Raw genomic sequence first — 21647 nt, 5'->3', positions numbered from 1 at the left:
AGTGGTCCCAGAAACCTATTCAGGGCGACTCAGTGTGGTGGCCTAGATTCGGTACTGATGAAGACTGGGTCCGGCAAGCCCTCATTTTATATGTCAATTCAAAACCTGATGTTAATCTGGAAGAAAGTGATTATGCCCTTTGTTGGCTGCCGGTTACGATATCTTGTCAAATGCAGGTAACTAATAAAGACTCGAAAGGGCAGAAAGAATGGGACCCTTTAGATCACTTACCGCCGCCCTACGTGACCCCGTCTGCCCCACAGAATGTTCCTTCGGGTGACGACGATTCAGGGGAAGGGGAAGAAGATGGGGAGGAATCACAAACTACCCCAGGGGTACAGACCAGATCTCAAGCTGGAAAGGGTCACAGACAAGACCCTGTCTCGATTGCAAGAATGAATCCACTCCGGGAAGTGCCCATGGGGGGCGAGGAAGGAAGGACGGGATATGTGAACGTTCCCTTGACGAGTACTGAAGTACGGAATTTCAGGAGGGAGATGAAGGGTCTACTAGAGGACCCCATGGGACTTGCTGAACAATTGGATCAGTTCCTGGGTCCGAATACTTACACGTGGGAAGAGATGTGTTCCATCATGAAAACATTGTTCTCTAGCCAGGAGCGTCAGATGATACGACAAGCTGCGCTCTTGGTCTGGGAGAGAGAGGGGGGAGAAGGAGGGGAGCAGAAGTTTCCCCTCACCGACCCCGAGTGGGATAAGAACACGGAGGGAGGACGGCGCAACATGAGAGACATGCGGGAATATTGGATAAAAGGAATAAGACACGCAGCCCCAAAGGGGCACAATTTTACCAAGGCCTTTGGTAATCATCAAAACCCGGAGGAAACCTCTACGGACTTCCTAGACAGGATTAGGAAGAATGTGCAGCAGTTTGCTGGGGTGGACCCTGAGACGGACGTGGGGCAACAACTCATACGGGTAGAGTTTGTATCAAAGGCCTGGCCGGACATACGAAAGAAGTTAGAGAAAATGGATGATTGGGATAGTAAATCTTTAAGTGAATTACTACGAGAGGCGCAAAAGGTGTTTGTGAGAAGGGACGATGAGAAGCAAAGGAAGGCGACAAAGATAATGATGCAAACGGTGCAACAAATGACAGCTGGAAGAAAGGAAAAGGGAGAGCCGTGGCAGAAACAGGAAAGGGGAGAGTCGTGGCAAGAGCAGAGGAAAAGAGAACCATGGCCGGAACAAAGGAAGAGTGGAGGAACGCGAGACCGCGACAGGGAAACGAAGAGGACACTCAGATGTTACTATTGTAATGAAGAGGGACATTTTAAACGAGAGTGCTCCCGCTACAAGCGGGAGGTGAGGTCGTACGCCCTGATGGAGGAAGATTAGGGAGGTCGGGGGTTCCTACCCTTGGGGCAAAAGGACTATCGACAGGAACCCCTGGTAAACTTGAAAGTAGGGCCCCAAGGATCGGAGATCACATTTATGGTGGACTCGGGAGCCGAAAGATCAAGTATAATCCAAATACCCCCGGCACCCGAGCAGGAGGAAAAGTTATGGGGGTATCTGGAATTGGAGGACAGAAATTACAAGTCCCAGTGGTAGAGGACGTGGAAATTGGATATGAAAACAGAACTACTAAACGAGACCTCCTTCTACTGCCATCGGCGGGATTTAATTTGTTAGGAAGAGACTTGCAGGTCAAACTAGGGATCGGAACGGTACCAAGTAACGGGGAAATGGTGGTAAGGTTGTTCGCCCTCACCGAAGATGATGATCAACAAATAGACCCGGAAGTTTGGTACCGAGAGGGGAATAGAGGGGGTCTAAACATCAAACCTCTCCAAATCACCATGTTACCAGGAAGAGGCCCGGTAAGAAGGAAACAATACCCGATTGCTATGGAAGGACGGGAGGGGTTACAACCTGTGATAGAAAGATTAATCACAGATGGACTACTGGAGGAATGCATGTCCCCTTTCAATACTCCAATACTCCCTGTGAGGAAGCCGGACGGGACATATAGGCTGGTGCAAGACCTGCGGGGGTTGAATGAAGTAGTCCAGGCTAGATACCCGGTGGTACCTAATCCCTACACGTTAATGAGTAAAATTCCCCCCGAACATGAATGGTTCAGCGTAATAGATCTGAAGGATGCTTTTTGGAGTTGCCCCCTTGACGAAGAAAGTCGGAACCTTTTTGCCTTTGAATGGGAGAATCCCTTCACAGGACGAAAGCGACAGTTAAGATGGACGGTCTTGCCGCAGGGATTCACGGAGTCACCCAATTTGTTTGGACAAATACTGGAGCAGATCTTAGAAGGATTTCAGTGTAACGCGGAGAATCAATTGCTCCAATATGTCGATGATCTCTTACTCTCAGGACCAAGAGAAGAGGAGGTACGAGCAGACACCGTTGCCCTGTTGAACTTCCTGGGGAAACAGGGTCTACGCGTCTCCAGGACAAAACTCCAGTTTGTGGAGTGAGAAGTAAGATATCTGGGCCATCAAGTCAGTAAGGGGCACCGCCGTATCACGCCAGAACGAATATCAGGAATTACGGGTATGCCAATACCCAGGACGAAGAAGGAAGTCAGGCAATTCCTGGGACTAGTAGGGTATTGCCGGATATGGATTGAAAGTTACACCACTTTAGTAAAATTTTTGTACGACAAACTGGGACAAGAAGGACAAAAGGTGGACTGGTCAGATGAGGAGGAGCAGCGATTTAATATTATTAAAAATAAACTGATTCGAGCTCCGGTATTGGCTTTACCCACCCTGAAGGAACCGTTCCAGTTATATGTTAATAGCGCCTTGCGGAATTGCCCAGGGTGTGCTTACTCAGCTGCGGGCAGGGAAACGTCAGCCGGTTGCATTTTTGTCAAAAATGTTAGACCCTGTGTCATGTGGATGGCCGACCTGTATACAGGCAGTGGCAGCTACGGCAATGTTAGTAGAAGAGGCCCGAAAACTTACCTTTGGAGGAAGGATCACAGTATGCTCCCCACATTCGGTTAGTACCATACTGGCTCAAAAGGCTCACCGCTGGTTAACAGACTCTCGCATCCTGAAGTATGAGACGATTTTGATGACCGGGAACGATCTCAATTTTGCAAAAGATCTCAGTTGCAACCCAGCCCAGTTTCTGTACGGACGTCCTGCAGACGGGGAACAGGAGCATGATTGTGTGGAATTTGTGGACTTGCAGACCAAGAGCCGAGAGGACCTGCAAGAAGCCCCGCTGGGTGAGGGACAGGAACTGTATATCGACGGGTCCTCCCGGTGCATCAGTGCAGTACGATACAGTGGCTATGCTGTCATAGATGGTGCAACGAAACGGGCGATTGAGTCCGGACGACTGCCTGGGAAGTGGTCAGCCCAATCCTGTGAGTTGTACGATCTCCAGAGGGCCCTGAAGTTGTTGGAAGGGAAAGTGGGAACCATATATACTGACTCAAAGTATGCATACGGAGTCGTTCATACTTTCGGGAAAATCTGGAAAGAGCGAGGATTGATAACTTCCCGGGGAAAAGAATTAGCTCACGAACAAATGATCAGCCTAACATTGGAAGCCCTGGCGTTACCTACGGAACTTGCAGTAGTCCATGTACCCGGTCACCAGAAGGGGTCGACACCGGAAGCGGTGGGAAACCGGCTGGCAGACGAGGAAGCCAAGCGGGCAGCGGTCGAAAAATCCGTCCAATTGTTAACGTTAATACCGTTGAGGGAAGGGCTCGCTAAACAACCCGTCTTCACCCAGGGGGAGATTGATAAAATGGATCAATTGGGTGCCCGGCTAGATACTAACGGGAAGTGGACGGTTCCTGATGGGAGACAAGTACTGAACAAACAGATCACCCGGGGTATTCTGCACCGATTACACCATCAGACCCACTGGGGGGTGCAAGCCATGTGTGATACAATCCTGAGAGACTATGTATGCAGGGGGATGTACACATTAGCCCAACAAGAGGTAGTCGGATGCCCCATTTGCCGGCGTATTAATCGGAAGGCCATGCGTTCTATGCCAGCCGGTGGTCAGCCCCTCGCGATTAGGCCATTTCAGAGGATCCAAGTCGACTTTACAGAATTACCCCCAGTACAGAGATGGAAATATCTGCTAGTAATAGTAGACCATTTCACTCACTGGGTAGAGGCTTTCCCAACTGCCAAAGACGATGCACCAACCGTGGCCCGACTGTTGTTAGAGAACATAATCCCGAGATATGGCATAATGGAATCTATCGACTCCGACTGCGGGACGCATTTTATTTCTAAGCTACACCATTTGATCTGTACTACCCTGGGTATCCAATGGAAATTCCACGCACCCTGGCATCCTCAGAGTTCGGGTCGAGTTGAGAGAATGAATGGCACGCTCAAGACCCAATTGACTAAGCTGATGTTAGAAACTAAGTTACCCTGGCCAAAGTGCCTGCCCATTGCCCTATTGAGGATACGTACGGCACCTCGCCGAGATGTCGGGGTTTCCCACTATGAAATGCTGTTCGGATTACCGTATTGGAGTAAGGTTGATGGATGTCCCACTCTACAAGGGGGGGATGTATTTATCCGAACCTATTTACTGGCCTTATCCCGTTCTTTTGCAGAACTCCGGAGGAAAGGTCTCCTGGCTCAGACTCCGCCGCTTGACTTCCTCCTGCATAAGGTGGAGCCCGGAGATTGGATACTTGTTAAGACCTGGAAGGCCGAAAAGCTCCAGCCGCGGTGGGAAGGACCGTTCCTGGTTCTGTTAACAACTGAAGCAGCTGTTCGGACGAAAGAAAAAGGGTGGGTCCACGCATCAAGGATAAAGGGGCCTGTTCCGCCTGAAGAAGAAAGCACCTGGACATGCGAGCAAGGGGACAAGCCGTTGTCGGTAAAACTGAAAAGACAGCAATAATGAACTCTACTTGGACTGTATTGGTGGGGATATTGATCAGTTTACTCCTGTATGTGGGGGAGGGTGAGGGGAGATGTGACAAATGTCGAACTACAGTAAGACTTGGGATTCGAATCTATTCGGGATCATTTGTGTCCCATTCTTATGTGGACGATAGGTGTTACGATGTGAGTGCACGCCATGAATGTTGGGAGGATGGGAGACCCTATTATCAGATATATAATAAAGGATACGGTGGCAAAATCCATGGATGCCCTATAAATGACCGCTGGGTGTGTATTAGCAAAACTGGGAGGTGGGACCTATCCTCCGTGTTGCTCAGGGAGCAGGTTGACAGAGTCAAGGAGACCAAGATACAGATCCCTGATCGGGGGTTGGGGAAAGAGCAAGACCGTCAGGGAACGGTCGTGCTCCCTAAAGTGCCATCTGTATACGCAGAGATAGAAGGAAAGATTGAACTCCCTGATGTTACACAAAACCTGTTTATTGATCTCACCTCTAGAATAGCCACTGTTTTAAATGTTAGCAATTGCTGGGTCTGTGGGGGGCCGCATATGTCGGAACAATGGCCGTGGACTGGTCAAAGCTTAGACATAGGGGAATTGCTGCAAACCACTTGGACTCATGACAACGACAGAAAAAGCCAGGGGTGGAGACTGACAAACAGCCCTGAGGGCCAGTTCTGTATTGAAGGCAAGGGGACCGTGAAGGTAGGGATTAGCCCCTGTCAGAATATATTGGATGCAACCACGCGAGTATGGTGGCCTGAGAATATTGCTTGGTACATTGCACCCCGAGATCATCAAAATTGCATTCGGTTACGTTCTGATTCCTCCTCTTACAAGCTAAGTGCTGACCCTTCCGATGGCATGAAAAGAGTGTGGAGCGGTGGTTGTCAGGGGAATCAATGCTGGAATAATCCTGTCCAGACTCTGCCACGGGGTCAACAATCCGAATACTGGAATTGCAGTGGTCCTGGTCGTTATGAGGGCGTCCCTGGGGTAAAGGAGTTGTGGGATGACGTTGTGAGGCAGGGAGGGCCTGCTCCAGATGGCCTATTTTGGATATGCGGTAATCAGGCATATTCCAAACTGCCCATGGGATGGGCTGGAGTATGCTTCCTGGGTCTAATAAGACCTGAATTCTTCCTATTACCCCGGGAGGAAGGCGATGATTTGGGAGTTAAACTCTTTGACTCCCTGCGTAGGTCGCCAAGGGATATCCAAGTCGGTGATTGGGGGGATGAGTGGCCACCGGCCCGGATTATTGAATACTACGGGCCGGCTACGTGGGCACAGGACGGATCATGGGGATATCGTACTCCTATCTATATGCTAAATCGAATTATCAGGCTCCAAGCAGTCGTAGAGGTCATTACTAACCGGACTGCCCTGGCCCTAGAGTTGTTGGCTCAGCAGCAGGATCAGATGAGGGCTGCTATATATCAAAACCGACTTGCCTTGGATTATCTGTTGGCCTCGGAGGGGGGTGTGTGCGGGAAATGTAACCTGACAAACTGCTGTCTAGAAATTGACGATAATGGTAAAGCGGTTTTGAAAATTTCCGATGAAATTCGGAGATTGGCCCATGTGCCAGTACAATCTTGGCGTCCTCTTAGTGGCAACGGATGGTGGGATGGTCTCCTAGGTGGTAGCTGGTGGCGCACGGCGTTGCTGGTGGTTGGGGGAGGCATGATTCTTCTTCTCGTATTACCCTGCCTAACTCCCTGTATTCAGTTTTTAATTCAGAAAAATATTTCCCGACTCCAGGCAGTGGTGGTTCCACAACATGGGACGCGGGAACTTAAAGTGATGTTGCTGCGAAAGACCAAGGATTTCCCGGGCCCTTGAGGGAGGGGGGGCTTATCTTGGTCAGGCACATCTTAAAGAAAGAAAAGGGTGGAATTGTGAGAGGTAATTTCGGTTTAAACTTTAAGATGTGCCTGGACCACAGACTGGTCTATAATAAAAGACAAAACTTTTGTTTCTTTTCTAGAACATTTTATATACTCAAAAGTAGAATAGTTTAAATTGTGCAGAATGCTGACAATTTGTGAGCAGAGTAAAAACAAACAGGCTAGTTTAAATTGTGCAGAATGCTGACAATTTGTGAGCAGAGTAAAAACAAACAGGCCCTTGATTGATGAAACCATTAACACAGGCGGGAAGGATGAGTCCTTGACTGATAAGACTCCAGGATAGGGGAACGACTCGAGAGACATCTGTTACAGATTAAAGTCTTTGACTGATAAGACTACAGGGTGAGAAAAACAACAACTTTAGAGACTCTGGAGCCATTTGTTGCAGACTTTGTGATAAGAATAATGATGTTTTTAAGAATGTGAACCTCATGGCTTGTTAGAGCCAAGGAGAGGAGGGACTTGTACTGTATATAATGGGAGACTTTGTAAGCCTCAGCGCGCCTTTTCTTCAAGGGTGCCCGACTCTGCAGACTTGACTTGTTAATAAAACTTTGTTTTCCTGAATTTGTCTAGAGCGATTATTGAGAAGCGATTTTCGTTTCTAACACATAAGCAATTATGATTGCCAAAGTAACACTGCTTTACCTATATCCCACACCCTTCAAGCCACTCATCATCCTGATTTAGAAATATACTGACACTCCTTAACTATCAAAATCCAGGAACTCCACCCAAGGGCACTGAGGATCAACCTACAGCACACATATTGCAGTGGTTCAAGAAGGCAGCCCACTACCACCTATTCAAAGGTAACTAGGTATGAACAATAATGCTGGCCCAGCAGCGACACCCACATCCCCTACATTTTTGTTTTCCGTAATCACAGATGAGCAGGGATTTCCTGCAACTGAAGATTAAAGTTATTGCTTTGAATCCAGTCTCCATGGCAATAGCAGGTGAAGCCAGTCTGGACAATCTTGGTGTCAGATTTGACTCTGAGAGGAGCTCCGAGCCTCACAGTGCTGTTCTCCCTGAGACTGAGCCGTTCCATTTTGAATTGCCCGCGATCCAAAGACTCGTGCACCGTTGCCGGCCATACCGCGCCTGCTCAACGACACATTGGCTGGTACAGGCGCGCCTGCGCACGATACCAGGCCGGTAATCCCACGTCTGCGCGATGACACCGCGGTCCGGCCGTCCCGCGCCTGCGCAACGACAACAGGCCGATCATCCCACGCCTGCGCAATAACACCGCCGCCGGTTGTACCGAGCGGCAAATCCACAGCTTTCTCTCAAACGTAATCCCCGCTGTCGCGGTCAACACCGGAGCCGGCATCGGCGGGTTCCCCACCCAAACCCCCCAACCGGTATTCCGACACCCGCACGAAAAAAACGCGAGCGTATGGAAAACCCTCCCCTACTGAGGTAAAAGGGGGAATTCGTGCAAGGCAATGGAATTGGTCGCACTCCAATTATTATAAATTTTAAATATAAGTACAACTTGAAGACGCGGTTTCACTTCAGTCTGTTGAACTTTTTTTTACCGAATAAGCGGTGCAGGAGTAAAGTCAGAGGGTGGTGGGTTACTCCTCAGAGGGTCGGTATGGATTTGTTGGGCTGAAGGGCCTGTTTCCACTCTGTAGGGAATCTAACCTAAAGTCCCAAGCCACGGCTTCATTGCCGCCATGTTGAGGGGCAAGACCAGGAGGGGCGGGGCTCTGACCACGTGAGTAAAGACACGTGTAGACTGCATGACGTCAGTGGCCCCGCCTCCAGCAGTGCTGATGAATCAATGAACTCTTCCCTGGGAAGTAGTGACCATAATATGATTAAATTCTAGTTTCAGTTTGAGGAGTGAAAAGTGACTAGTGTCTGCAACTTAGTTAAGACAGTGATGATGGTATGAGAGTTAGGCTAGCTAAGGTGAAGGTGCAATAAACCGGAGAGGAATCCATCAGCAGCAATCATGGGAGAGAAATTGTGAATTGGAAAATCGTATAAAAGCTAAACCTTGCAGTCACATTTGCTTGTATCTTGTACAAGTGAAGCCTGCCGTAGCATCTACAAGGAAGATATAGGTCAGGAAAAGTTGGGAGAAAGGAACTCAGTGAGTTTTGAGAAGATTTGTAGCTCAGGTTGAGGTCCTGGATGTAGGTTTGCTCACTGAGCTGGAAGATTCGTTTTCTGCCATACTAGGTAACGTCATCAGTGAGCCTCCGGATGAAACACTAGTGGCACAGCCTGCTTTCAATTTATGTGTTTAGGTTTCCTTGGGTTGGGGCCATAATTTCCTGTTCTTTTTTCTCAGAGGTTGGTAAGTGGGATCCAAGTCAATGTCTTTGTTGATAGAGGTCCAGTTGGAATGCTTAGAAGCATGGCATTCCAACTGGACCTCTATCAACAAAGACATTGACTTGGATCCCATTATCCACCCCCTGAGAAAAGAACAAGAAATGACATCACCAGAGGAAATGACATCACCAACCCAAGGAAACCCAAACACAAAAATAGAAAGCAGACCATGACACCAGTACTTCATCTAGAGGCTCACTTATGATGTTACCTAGTGTGGTGATGAAATGTCTGAAAATGAACCTTCCAGCTCAGCGAGCAAACCTCCATACAGAAAGGAACTCAAGAAAATTACAAACAGTGGAGGAAGAAGTAACAAAAGGCAGAGTGGTGGATGTGATCTAAATGGACTTTAGTAAGGCATACGACAAGGTTGCCCATGGGAGACTTGTAGCAAGTTTAGATCTCATGGAATGCAGGGAGGACTAGACATTTGGATATAGAACTGACTTGAAGGGAGGAGATAGAGGGTGGTGGTGGAGAGTTGCTTTTCAGACCGAGAGGCCTGGGACCAGTGGATTGCCACAAGGATCAGTGCTGGGTCAACAGCTTTTCTTCATTTATCCAAATGATTTGGAAGTGAATGTGGAAGGTGTAGTTAATAAGTTTGCAGATGACACCAAAATTGGAGGTGTAGTGGACAGCAAAGAAGTTTACCTCAGATTACAATGGGATCTTAATCAGATGGGCCAATGGGCTGAGAAGTCGCAGATGGATTTTAATTTAGATAAATGCGAGGTGCTGCATTTTGGAAAAGCAAGTCAGAGCATGACCTAAACACTTAATGGTAAAGTCCTCGAGAGTGTTCCTGAACAAATAAACCTTGAAGTGCAGGTTCATAGCTCCTTGAAAGTAGATTCATTGGCAGATAGGATAGTGAAGAAGGTGTTTAGTATGATTTCCTTTATTGGTCAGAGAATTGAGTATAGGAGTTGGGAGGTCATGTTGCGGTTTTACAAGATATTGGTTAGGTCACTTTTGAAATATTGCGTGCAATTCTAGTCGCCTTCCTATCGGAAGGATGTTGTGAAACTTGAAAGGGTTCATAAAAGGTTTACAAGGATGATGCCAGGATTGGAGGGAGTTGGATGGAGTTGTCCTGCTCGCCTTTAAACAATCCCCAAACTTCAAACAGATCATTGTTCATAGCAAACTGCCTGGCTTTCAGGATAACTCCATACGATACTGTCACGGTAGACGCTGCAAGACGTATCAGAGGGTGGACATGGATACCATCATTACACGTGGGGACACCTCCCACCATGTACATGGCAGGTATTCGTGTGACTCAGCCAACGTTGTCTATCTCATACGCTGCAGGCAAGGATGCCCTGAGGCATGGTACACTGGTGAAACCCCCGAGCAGAGGCTACGGCAACGGATGAATGGGCACTGCACAACAATCAACAGATAGGAGTGTGCCCTTCCAGTTGGAGAACACTTCAGCGGTTCAGGGCATTCGACTTTGGACCTTCGGGAAACCATCCTCCAAGGAGGACTTTGGGCCAGGCAGCAGCGAAAAGTGGCCAAGCAGAGGCTGATAGTTAAGTTCGGTACCTGTAGGGATGGCGTCAACCAGGACCATGGATTCATGTCACACTGCAGGTGACCACCATTGCACTATATGCACACACACATATGCACGTTCTCTCACAGACACTCACAAGGCCTCCCACCCACACACAAACCCACATACACATGTACATTTGTGGGGTGAATTTGTACTTGCAGAGTTTCATCATACTTTGCTCAAATCCTGCATGAATCCATGTAAGATTCTGTTAATTCATTTTTCATAATGTTTAGAATCAGTGTAAACATTATTGCACAAACTCCACATAGAAAGTTACCTGAGGTGGGAATTGAACCCAGGTCTCTGGCGCTTTGAGGCTGCAGCACTAACCACTGTGCCACCGTGCCACCCCTTCGCATATAGAGAATTGGAAATAGTCCACATAGATTTGTGATGGGTAATTTCTAACTAACAAACCAAACGCATTAACTAAAATAGTTGATAGGACGTATAGTCAATACACAATAATTTTCCACAAAACAGTCTGCTGACCAAAGTTAAAACCCATGGGATTGAAGATGAATGTTTGACTCGGTTAGGAGACTGGTGACAGACGACAGGGAAAAAAACACATTTTGAATGGTATTCCACAAGGATTCTGTGACGAGGCCTTAACAGGATACAAATGCTGCAGGAAGGATAGAAAGGGAGGCAAGAGAGGACGGGGAGTGGCATATTTGATAAGGGATAGCAATACAGCTGTACTGAGGGAGGATATTCTTGGAAATACATCCAGGGAAGTTTATTGGGTGGTTCTGAGAAATAAGAAAGGGTTATGACTTTATTCAGATTGTATTGTAAACCCTCTGATAGTCAAAGGGTAATTGAGAATCAAATTTGTAAGGAGATTTCAGCTATCTGTAAGAATAATAGGGTGGTTATGGTAGGGGATTTTAACTTTCCAAACATAGACTGGGACTGCCATCATGTTAAGGGTTTAGATGGAGTGCAAGTTGTTAAGTGTGTACAAGAAAACTTTCTGATTCAGTATGTGGATGTACCCAGTAGAGAAGGTGAAGAACTTGACGTACTCTTGGGAAATAAGGCAGGGCAGGTGACTGAGGTGTCAATGGGGGAGCATTTTGGGCCAGCAACCATAATTCTATTAGTTTTAAAATAGTGATGGAAAAGTATAGACTAGATCGAAAAGATGAAGTTCTAAACTGCAGAAAGGCCAATTTTGACGGTCTTAGGCAAGAACTTTCGAAAGCTGATTGGGTCCAGATGTTCGAAGGTAAAGGAACGACTGGAAAATGGGAAGCCTTCAGAAATGAGATAACAAGAATCCAGAGAAAGCATATTCCTGTGAGGGTGAAAGGAAAGGCTGGTAGGTATAGGAAATGCTGGATGACTAAAGATATTGAGTGTTTGATTAAGGAAAAGAAGGAAGCATATGTCAGGTATAGACAGGATAGATCGAGGGAATCATGAGAAGAGTATAAAGGCAGTTGGAGTATACTTAAGAGGGAAATCAGGAGAGTAAAAAAGCGACATGAGATAGCTTTGGCAAATAGAATTAAGGAGAATCCAAAGAAATTTTACAAATACATCAAGGACAAAAAGGTAACTAGGGAGAGAATAGGGCCCTTTAAAGATCAGCAAGGCAGCCTTTGTGTGGAGCTGCAGGAGACGGGGGAGAAACTATTTTGCATCAGTATTTACTGTGGAAAAGGATATGGAAGGTATAGAATGTAGGGAAATAAATGGTGACATCTTGTGAAATGTCCATATTATAGAGGAGGAAGTGCTAGATGTCTTGTAACGCATAGAGGTGAATAGATCCCCGGGACCTGATCAGGTGTACCCTAGAACTTTGTGGGAAGCTAAGGAAGTAATTGCTGGGCCTCTTGCTGAGATATTTGTATCATCGATAGTCACAGGTGAGGTGCTGGAAGACTGGAGACTGGCTAACGTGGTGCCAGTTTTTAAGAAAGCTGGTAAGGATAAACCAGGGAACTATAGACCAGTGAGCCTGACGTCAGTGGTGGGCAAGTTGTTGGAGGAAATCCTGAGGGACAGGAGGTATATGTATTTGGAAAGGCAAGGACTGATTAGCGATAGTCAACATGGCTTTGTGCATGGGAAATCATGTCTCACAAACACAATTTAGTTTTTTGAAGAAGTAACAAAGAGGATTGATGAGGGCAGAGCGGTAGATGTGACCTATATGGACTTCAGTAAGGCATTCAACAAGGTTCCCCATGAGAGATTGGTTAGCAAAATTAGATTTCACATGGACAACTAGCCATTTGGATACAGAACTGGCTCAAAGCTAGAAGACAGAGGGTGATGGTGAAGGGATGCTTTTGAGAGTGGAAGTCTGTGACCAGTGGAGTGTTACAAGGATCAGTGCTGGGTCCACTACTTTTCGTAATTTGTATAAATGATTTGGATATGAGCATAAGAGGTACAGTTAGTAAGTTTGCAGACGACACCAAAATTGGAGGTGTGGTGGACAACGAAGAGGGTTACCTCAGATTACAACAGGATCTTGATCAGATGGGCCAATGGGCTGAGAAGTGGCAGATGGAGTTTAATTCAGATAAATGTGAGGTGCTGCATTTTGGGAAAGCAAATCTTAGCAGGACTTATACACTTAATGGTAAGGCCCTAGGGAATGTTGCTGAACAAAGAGACCTTGGAGGGCAGGTCCATAGCTCCTTGAAAGTAGAATCGCAGGGAGAAAGGAAAGAGAAGGTGTTTGGTATGCTTTCATTTATCGGTCAGAGTATTGAGTACTGGAATTGGGAAACTTGAAAGGGTTCAGAAAAGATTTACAAGGATGTTGCCAGGGTTGGAGGATTTGCGCTATAGGGAGAGGCTGAGCAGGCTGGGGCTGTTTTCTCTGGAGCATCGGAGCCTGAGAGGAGGCCTTATAGATGTTTACAAAATTATGAGGGGCATGGATAGGATAAATAGAATTCCTACATTGTGGAAGAAGGCCAACAAGTCCAAGCAGCATTCCACCCAGAACCACACCCCTCTCCTATTGCTGTAACCCTACACTTCCCATGGCCAGTTCACCTAACCTGCACATCCTTGGACTGAGAATGGAGACTAGCGCACCTGGAGGAAACCCACTCAGACATGGGGAGAACATGCAAACTCCACAAAGAAAATCACCTCAGGGTGGAATGGAAGCCAGCTCCCTGGTGCTGTAAGACAGTGGTGCTAGTCACTGTGCTACCCATTCCTCATCTTTGACCTAAATGCCTAATCCATTATTCCCAGACTGCGACTCTGCTTTAGAATCCCCAGGTAGGGGGGACAAAGTTAAAAATCACACAACACCAGGTTATAGTCCAACAGGTTTAATTGGAAGCACGAGCTTTTGGAGCGCTGCTCCTTCATCAACCTTCACCTGAGGAAGGAGCGGCACTCCGAAAGCTAGTGCTTCCAATTAAACCTGTTGGACTATAACCTGGTGTTGTGTGGTTTGTAAATTTGTACACCCCAGTCCAACCCCGGCATCTCCAAACCCAGGTAGGGGCACATCCTTCCAAACTCTACCCTGTCAGGGCCCTGGAGAATTTAAAATGTTTCAGTGAAATCTCCTCCCAACCTTCTAAATTCCAGGGAATCCTGACCCAGTCCCCTCCCTCGATCATTAGACAACCCCCTCAACCCATCACATGAACTGTTGCTGTGTTTGATCATCTCAGTAAACGTTTCAAGGAGGGAAGGAGAGAGAAAGACTCTTTCTGCTTTGAATTGATACTAAACATTGAAAAAGCAGGAAAATATTCTCACCAAGTATTGTTCACATACTCGGAGGTCACTGGTGTGGTGTCCTTATGTTCTTTATTCTTGCCTTTTCTCTTGTTCATGTCATTTAGGAGAACAGAGTCAACCGAGAAGGAAATGAACAGCAGAGTTTGTTTTCTCTGTCAATTAAATTCACCTTGTTTGCTCCTCTGAGCATCTGAAAGAAGGGGCAAGGCTCCGAAAGATTGTATTTTCTAATAAACCTGTTGGACTATAACCTGGTGTCGTATGATTTTTGACCTTGTCCCCTGATCACATTCAGGTTATTCCCACAAGCACTGCATGTTCTTGCTTCTCCAGGTCAGCAGATGGCGATGTTGACTATGGCTTTCACAATGGTCTCCATCAGAGAGGACCCACAAATCAGGGACAGCGACCAGAGATTACAGGCCCCGCTCTTGCTCCTCAGTCCCAGACCCGAGCACAATGGGCCCCCTGGAGTCCCGAGCCCTGTGCATAATGCAAATGGTGTGACTGATCCTGCTGATTGTTCCCAACCTCACCAGGTCTCCACAGTCACTGAGATTATTTAAATACAGCCTTTGCATATTAGGGACCCTGATTGATGGGATACAGACTGAAATGGGTTAATAATACAGTATTGGGGGTTTACAGATGCAGATTGTTAAGTGGAAATCTGATCTTGTGGCTCTAACAGAGATCCGGGATTGGGGATACCTGGATACAAGGTGTCCAGTAAAGATAGGAACGAGGGAAAACTGTGGGAAGTGGTTTGATTGATCTGGTGCCAGACAGTACTGACCAACCTTAGGCCCTGAGATATGATGGAGATGAAGGGTGAACTGTGCCAGCGTTTAACTCACTTTTACCAGAGTAAAACAGGGATTACCCATTTCACAAGAGAGTAAATGGAACTGACAAACCAGGCGGATGTGAAACACCCAGCCCGTCCCTGAAAGAGGGAGGGACAAGAACAATGACATTCTCAGACAGAAAGGATGCTAAAAATGGTATCACCCCGAGAGTGAAGGGTGGGGTGAGGATAGTGACAGCAACATCCCCCAGAGAGTGGGGAAAGTAACACTGACACATTTAAAACAAGCGAGAATTCAACCAGACACCCACTCCGTCACATGGTGTTGAAGATGCACTGTCCTCATCAAAACACATTTGCAAACCTCTTCATACCACGTCAGGGGAGAGAAACATTGAAAACTGTATTATCACGAGTGAGAGATGGTGCATTTAAATCTTGGATCATGATGGTAAATGTTCCGAGCCGTAAACAACACTGGTGTATTGACGTCATTATCTTATTAAATAACATTAAAACCTCAGCCAAACATTTTCCTGCAGACAGTGTATTTAAAATATCAAGAGGCTTTCCACATTGTTGGTTTGATCAGTGACGTAGCAAGGAAGCAGCAGCTGCCCCATGAACTCCAACAAAAGAATGGGAACAGGCTCTTCATACGGAGCTGGCTCCCGAGAATCCAATTCAACAGCAGGGACCAAAGAACAAGGAACAATACAGCACAGGAACAGGCCCTTCGGCCCTCCAAGCCTGTGCTGGCACATTTTTGCCCTTCCATACTGAAACTGTCTTCACCTACAGGATTCATATCCCTCTATTCCCTTCCTATTCATACATTAGTGCAAGTATTTCTTGAATAATTCTATTGTGTCTGCTTCCACCCCCTCCTCTGGCAGTGTGTTCCAGGTACTCAACTCCCTTTGTGTGAAATACTTCCCTCACACATCTCTTTTAAATTCCCCCGCCCCTTGAACCTCTGTCCCTGAGTAAGTGACGCATACACCCTGAACAAATCCTCATATTTTCCATGCTACCAATGCCGTTCACAACTCTGTAATCTTCTATCAGGACACACCTCATTTTCCCGTATTCCAATGAAAAAAAAAACAGTCTATCCAACTTTTCTTCAGCACTACAATCCCCCATACCAGACAATACCCTGGTAAACATTTTCTGCACCATCTTCAAAATACCCACATCCTTCTGGTAGTGTGCTGACCGGAACTGCATGCAATTTTCCAAGTGTGGCCTAACTAATGTTCGATAAAACTACAGAATAACTTGTCAATCCTTATACTCAGTGTCCCTTCCAATGAAGGCAAGCAGGCCATCAGCCTTTTTTACTGCCTTATCTCCCTGTGCTGCTGCCTGTGATCTGTGAACATGCACACCCAGATTTCTCTGCATATCAATACTCCAGAGGATTCTGCCATTCACGGTATAATTCCCACCTGTACATCACCTTTCAAAATGCATCACCTCACATTTGTCTGGATTAAGCTACATCTGCCATTTTTCTGACGAAGCAGCCAACTGATCGATATACTGCAGTATCCTGTGACAAACCTTCCCATTCTCCACAACTCTACCAATCTTTGTATTAACTGTAAACTTACTAATTAGACCAGCTATGCCCTCCTCCAATTCATCTATGTAGACCACCATTGAATCCTGTGGAACATCATGAGTCTCCACCCTCTATTCTGAAAACTATCCTTCCATCACTGCCCTCTGTCTCCTGTGACTAAGCCAGTTCTGTATCCAGTGCTGGGAACATTTTAGACAAGACACCTTGTTGCCAGCTCGTTACTGCAACTTGACCCAGTTCATTCAGAAAGAGAAAAAGGACAATGTGCAGATTGTTGAACATCCCCTGCACCTGGGCCTGAGGCAGGGGCCCAAGCTCCAACACATTGGCCTTACTTCACACCAATCTTCACACAGTGCGGGGTCATGATCTCAGGCCATCAATTCCTCTGGGACCGGGACAGAGTGAGAGTGTAGGGGGAATGTCCAAGAATCAAAAAGGCTGAAAGCAAGATGGAGAGAGTGTGTTGGAAAGTGTTCAATGGAGGAAACATGCTTTGTGATACCAAACATGCTTTGTGATACCCAATACTGACATAGTCCACGTTTATCATAGAATGAAAAAAGCACAATCTGGAGATAATCAAAAATCACACCAAAATACTCCGTTTGGATATATCATAGCATGCAGGGCATTTTCATTGTGATGCGATAAGTATCCTGGTCCGAAAGCTGTTCTCTCTTTTTCTCTCTCTCTCCCCACGATTCTCCAGATGGAGCCAGTTAGATCCTCTCAAAGCCCCAGTTTATTTGTACTGTTCAGTAATGTGGGGATGTCGATGGTGGACTGGGGTACATCTGATGAAGGAGCAGCGTTTCGGAAGCTTGTGATTTAAAATGAACCTGTTGGCTAGAACCTGCTTTTGTGTGACTTCTGACTTTGTATTTTTCAGGCAGAGAGATACAAATGCCTTCTAGTAACTATAGAGTACTTGCACAGCAGCTGAGGATTATGGGTAACAGCTCCTTCCATTAGCCAAGAATAAACCCACATTCATTCCAGTCGATTCCAGTGGGAATGACCTGACAGTTGCTTCCCAGATATTACATAGCTCACCACCGCCATCTCCAGGATAATTAGGGAAGGGCAACAAATAACCGACACGTCAACGCTCACCCCATCCCAGGAGAAATCAAAATAAATGGCATACAATTCAAATGATCAAACTGGTGAGGCGTGAATTCATCTCTTTGAAAGACTGCAGCCTCGGCCAGAAACAGAGCCATGACATGGGTGACCCTGGTTTGTCAGACTGAAAGGTGGAGTGTCCTTTGGATTATCACTGGGATCAGCAAAAAATGAATTATACTCAAAGATCTAACAAACGGCTATCAAAGCGTGCCCCCAAACTGCAGAGAACAGCACTTGAGGCTTCGCGTCCCCATCTCCATCCTTGCTTGTTGCCATTCCCCTCTGTCCTGCAGAGGGCGGTGGTGATCCATGAGTTTCTCGAAGAGGATCTGACAGAGGTACAAGGTTCATGTCCTCAGCCTGAGCACAACTGCCTGACCTGCTGTGCTTTTCCAGCCCCACACTTCTCGACTCCAAGCACAACTATCCCTCAGGAGAACGAACTGTGACACAAGAGGAAATGTGGGAGTGTTGGGAAGGCACTGGCAGCCTGGTCAGCCTGCAGAGGGGCAGAAACAGATTTGATGAATGAACTGATATCCTCCCGAGCTGAGATGCAGACTCAGGCTTTCAGAGCCACACAGTTTACATTGTTACTGACCGTGGCTCCATGGGCAATGCTCCTGCCTCATCATCAAAATGGTCATCGGATTGAAAGCCACCTCAGAAATGAGAGCACAGAATCCAGACTGAGACCGAGGTGCACTGCTGAAAGTTGCACAGTCTCTGGCTCCATCATTTGACGCTCGACCACCCCCACCCCCACCTCTGGGGGCTCGACAAGATCCCATTCTGAAGAGATTCCCTCGGATATCCTGCTCACTATTGAACGAGTGCCAACAGAACAGATTTGTCTCGTCATTCATTTCCTGCCTGCAGGACCTCACCATCTTGTCCGGGAACGTGACTGCTCTGTGCTCACAGCTTTGAATATTCTGAGATGATTAAAAAAAACTGCACCAACAAGAGTTCTTTCCTCATTATCATGTAAAAGGGAGGAGTTAATATTTGGGGTTCAGTGATGTTTTATCAAAAAAGCAGCAACATTTTATTTTATTTCATTTTAGGTTGTTTTATATTATTTTATTTAAATTTTGTTTATCAAATTTTAGCCCGCTTGATTGGCACCACTTCCACACATATCCATTCCCTCCACACCAACATTCAGTAACATTTGTGTGTACTCTCTACAAGATGCATTGCAGAAATTCACCAAAGGTCCTGAGACAACACCTTCTAAACCCATGATTACTTGAATCAAGAAGGACAAGGGCAGCATCACCCCAGCAAGTTCCTCTCCAAGCCATTCACCAGTTTGATTTGGAAACATCGTCACTGGGTCAGAATCCTGGAATTCCCTTCCTAAGGACATTATGAGTCTACCTCCAGCATACAGACTGCAGTGGTTGAAAAAGGCAGCTCAGCACCATCTTGTCCAGGACAATTAAAGATGGACAGTAAAAATGCTGGGAAAATTAAGAGTAGGCGTGATTTGGGACCAGAAAGTGAGACTGTGATGTCTCAGTTATTCCTGGACATTGGTGTGATCACATCTCAAATACTGTATTGTGTGTAGTTTTGATCTCCTTATTGAAGGAAGAATATAAATGCATTGGAGGTGGTTCAGAGGGGTTTTACCCGATTGATCGCTGGAATGAGGGGGCTGTGTGATGAGGAAAGATTGGAAAGGCTGGCCTTGTTCTCACTGGGGTTTAGAAGAGTGAGGGGTTTTCCTGTCCCACAGTATTCTCCAACTCCCTATCTGCCTCCCTCGTGTGTCGTACCCTCCTGCCCCTTACAACACATGGAATTGAACTGTGCAGTCCTGAGGCCTATAACTTCCTTCTGGAACTAAGTCTCCAGGTATCTCCGGCACTCCCTGATATATCACTGCTTTTTCAATTCAGCCTTCATTCCAAACTCCCTGAATGGGAGTTCCTATTGTTTTATACAGTCACTGCAGATGTATTTACCCTGAATCATTTCAATGCAATAAAGAAATGTTGATCTTACTTACAACTGAAAAATATCCATTCCTTCATTGGTCCAGTAATTGTCTTCAGTCTCTGTTTTGAAGTTTCAGTACTTGCATTTATTAACCTTCCCTAATGGACATGTCCTGAAGCAGTCTGTTTATACAGTCTCTCTAACTAAACAATTCCCAGATTCCTATTTTCTTGTTTACCATTTTGTTTCATTCAAACCAAGTGCATGTGCAGGCTCCCAGCAGCTGAAGTGACCGTTCCAAATCACTTTGGAAAAGCAAAGGTGGACTCGTTCCCTGAGTTCACCAAACTCCCACACTGATCAAACTTCCCAGCATTCCCCTCTATGCTGGCTGCACTTAGTGCGAGCTGCAGTATACAAGCTGCCCTGTATTTATATTGCTTCTGATTTATATCACTCCATTCTGAAGTGCTGTTGTTCAGGATCTGGGTTAAGCTCACTCATTTCTCAATCGAAAGCTTCCTTCTTTCAGCCTGAAAGAGACTTTACATTTGCAACCAGCAAATGGGACTTCAATGTTGGAATCCGTTTTCAGGATTGATGGGCTCGATGGTTTGATTCCATGAAATAACCTTGTCTAATCTCTTCAGAGGTTGACGTTTCAGGTGTAACCCTTCTTCAGGAAGTGGGGGGGGGGGGGGGGGGGGGGGGGGGGTGGTGTAGGTGTCAGGGGAGTTGTAGATAAAGGGGTGGGTGGGAGCGAGGTGGTGAGGTGGTGATAGGTTGAGAAGGATAGAGAGTATGACCTGATTGGTCGATGGGAGAGATGAATCCAGAATTATCCCTCCCTTCGACCAACCATGTCCTACCCTCGTCCTGTCTCCACCTATCCCCACCTAACCACCCTGCCCCGGCCACTCCCTTTATCTGCAGCTCCCCCAACACCCATCCATCCCACTTCCTGAAGAAGGTTTACACCCAAAACGTTGACTTCTCTTCCTCCTGATGCTGCCTGGGCTTGCTGTGTTCTCCCAGCCTCCTGTTTGTCAACCTTGGATTCCAGCATTTGCAGTTTGTCTCTAATCTCTTCAGGGGCCAGGATGAGTGTGAGGAGATTGGGTTTTGATGGAACTACCCACAGACTGAAGTCAAAAAAAGCAAAGTAAGAAAGGCAAGTGGATCAAATTCGAGAGAGCAAATTGTGAGCAAAAAGTAATTGTTACCAGTTTAGCAATTGCAAAGGAGAGAGTGACAACATTGAATTGTTTCTGGTGTCATTCTCTGTGCCCTAACATTTCACAGAGCCAGTTCCACATCCTTCCATTGGCTTTGTCATTGAGAGGCAACATTTCCCTTCCCACAGCCCTTTTTAAAAAGTCCTGTCCCAGGGAATCACTGAGGCAGAGAATACTTCACCTTTTCTGGGAAAGATAGAGAAATATAGGGTGTCAAGGAGCAGTTTCTCTGCCTTCAGGGTCTGACAGAAGGATGTGTGTAGTGTGTGGATTCTGGAGACAGATCACTGAGATATTCCTCACTCCCATCAACACCTGACTTTATTCTGACATCAGTTTCTATTCTTCATTATAAAGTACCCCCACCAGCTTCAGACTGGACATTTCACACCCAGCCCCCATTTCCCCACAATCAAGAACCAATCTTGCCCCATCTCAGGATTGCCCTCTGAATGTGGTGTCAGTGTGTTAATGCTGTTTGAATGA

At 46.5% G+C, this 21647-nt stretch overlaps 1 pseudogene; it reads left to right on the top strand.

The window, feature by feature from the left end:
* LOC148149291 (centrosome-associated protein 350-like) overlaps positions 1-21647 on the top strand; it is a 629436-nt pseudogene that overhangs the window by 70455 nt on the left and 537334 nt on the right.

This window comes from Chiloscyllium plagiosum, unplaced genomic scaffold (assembly GCF_037043375.1).
Source record: "Chiloscyllium plagiosum isolate Xiang-an unplaced genomic scaffold, Cpla_swu_hap1 HiC_scaffold_9, whole genome shotgun sequence".
NCBI lineage: Eukaryota > Metazoa > Chordata > Chondrichthyes > Orectolobiformes > Hemiscylliidae > Chiloscyllium > Chiloscyllium plagiosum.
The sequence above is the reverse complement of the archived record's forward strand: the minus strand, read 5'-3'. Positions and strand labels throughout refer to the sequence as shown.